Here is a 2,682-nt window from a genome sequence, read left to right on the forward strand (position 1 = left end):
CCATTGTCAATTCCAAGTTCGTGTTTTCATGTAGTAACTACTGCCATTTATTATTGAGTTGTTATTTACCTGCATGCCACAAAGTTCATTAAGTTCTCAAAACTCAAAAAGTTATTAGCACACCACTTATATCCCAGCAATCTTGCTTTGTTTCATACAGTATTTCCATATTTCTCAGAAGTGATGCTACCTCCTTTGTAATGATATTGATTGTTTGTACCATTTGAGTTCGTATGTTGTACCAACTTATTTGGGCATTTTTATTATTCTGGATTGGGAGACAGCCCAAAATTATGATTTCTGTTACTTTTATCAGGTGTTGGGTCATGCAAGAGTTTGCAAGGTGCATTTGATCCAATACCACTGTTAAAGCCTGCATCATACCGTGCAGCACATGCAACCTTTGAAGATTTCTACTAGGTATGCATCATGGTTACATGAATAGTGTAGGCAAGGGTATAATTCTTCCATGATTGCCCTGTACAATCTCAACACCAATAACCAAAACTTGATCCAAACATACAACTGTACAAGCAGGAGATGATGCTACACTGCTACAGCAACCATCACTGCAAAATGATAAGCTTAGTGTTGACTCGGAACAATCGCTGATCAACAACACTCTATCAGGGTTCACATATCATAGGCAATCATCTCTTTATATGAGACCATGAGACCAATATAATTATGTACAAAACTTAAGGCGTAAAAATACATAGGAAGACCATTTGATTATCCAAAACAGCATTGCTAACATACCCAAGTACAATGGATTAAACCAAATGCTTGCTTCTAAAGATGCGACATACAATTAGTTCCATATCCTAAGACAAAAAAAAAAGTCAAGCCGTACAAAACCACCAGGCTGAAAATAGAAAACTAGATTTACACCAGATAAGCTAGCGGCTGCAACAAACCAGATTGCCAGCACGGATCAGCCCTAAATAAAGAAGAGTGAGGAGGTTCTTATATATAATTCACATTTAAACTATAAGCCAAAACTTTCCGATAAACTATAAGAATACAAACAGGCCCTAAGAGCCGTTGAGTTGTCCCAGCAGTAGGCATCATGTTATACAGATAAGAACCTTAATGTCTGATTATTAATTTAGCAATCTTTGCAAGACATAAACACAACTAAAAAGGTGTCACTGTGGAGCCTATGACATTAATCAATGCAAGAGGCTCCGAGTAAAGGAAGATAGGCATTGAAGCAGACCATGCAGACACCAGTTTGTTGTTTAATGAAGTTGCACAGTCACGTTCATGGACAAGTTCCAACAAGAAATGATACAAGCATTGCTATGTCACCGTGTGGATAAAACACTAGATTGCTTCAGTCTGTAATTCTGTATCCTATCCCAACCCAAAAAGATAGATAGCCTACCAAACAAATAGCAGCTATTAGCTGAGAAAAATCAGCATATTTACTGACCCACGATTGCACCAGACAACCCTATATTTATCAATAACTTGTAACATACCAAAAAATCGCTAAGCTGTGGAATCAACAATTTGCATGTTTTTCTATTAACGATGATGGTAAAGTAGAATGCTCTCAGAAATCTGGAAAACTGCAGAGGATCCATGGTCATATTCATAGACAAATACCAACATGAAATGATCCTGCCATTAGTGTGTCGCTATGTGAAGCAGAAATCAGATTGCTTTGGAGCAATGTACTCCGTACGAGACTATCAAACAAATATAAAGACTATCAAACGAATTAAGTCCATCAGGGGAGGAAGTTCTACACATTTCTAATCTAAAATTGCACAGGCAACCACACATTGCACCATGACTTGTAGAAAGAACACCCGATTTTGCTTAGCTGTGGCAGTCAACAAGGTAATGCAATTTCAATTTGACTATGTATGAACACATCAACAGCGTATCCATTCATAATTTCAATTTCCTTCCCCCAAACGACATACATAGATAGAATCAGAGAGACGCAACATATATAGGTGCATACAGCTTATACTGCATAATTTAATTCCGAGTAAATCATGTAATATTATTGTGAACCCTTCGGTTGCTCTCAGGAAGACCGAAGATGGCTCCCTAATCCTAGTTCTTACCGACGCCGTACTCCTCGGCGTCGTGGATGATGATGTAGCCGGCCTTCTTGGGGCTCTCGGAGTCGGATAGTTGGTCCTCATCGTCGCTGTAGACGTCGTCGTAGCCGGAGGCGCAGGTGGAGGCGATGAGCGACCAGACGAGGTATATGGTCGCGGCGGTAGGGTGCCGCAGCCGAATCCGAAGAGGAGGCCGGAGACGACGACGAGGATGTCCTTGGCGCGCTCCTGCACGGAAGAGGCGACCTCTGACTCGGATGCCGTGGCGGCGGCGGGGAGGGCCTCGGTGCGCCGTCCACAAGCAGCGCCGCCTCCAGGCAGCAATGGGAGCAGCTCGGCGCGGGGCTGGGCATGGCGACAGGTGGCGGCGGAGCCGTCTACACGCAGATCTGGTCAAGTGAGCAGGCACGCCGACCAGGTGCTGGGATAAACAAAACATTGAGGCCCGCACCGGGGAGTACTATCCCATCGTAAAACGGAATACATTAGGAATACAGGGAGAGAGAATGCTGGCACATATCGCGAGATGGCGAAACCTGCGGCTGAGATAAGCTCAGCTGAGCATGTACACGTTCAACTGCATTTTGGAATTCGATGGCTGGCT

General features: G+C 43.0%; 1 pseudogene; it reads right to left on the reverse strand.

Annotated features, from left to right (window-relative positions):
• Nucleotides 1–1,920: 1,920 nt before the first annotated feature.
• LOC112890430 lies at nt 1,921–2,471 on the reverse strand (annotated as a pseudogene).
• Between the last annotated feature and the right edge of the window lie 211 nt (nt 2,472–2,682).

The sequence above is a fragment of the Panicum hallii genome, chromosome 4, assembly GCF_002211085.1.
Source record: "Panicum hallii strain FIL2 chromosome 4, PHallii_v3.1, whole genome shotgun sequence".
NCBI classification, from domain to species: domain Eukaryota; kingdom Viridiplantae; phylum Streptophyta; class Magnoliopsida; order Poales; family Poaceae; genus Panicum; species Panicum hallii.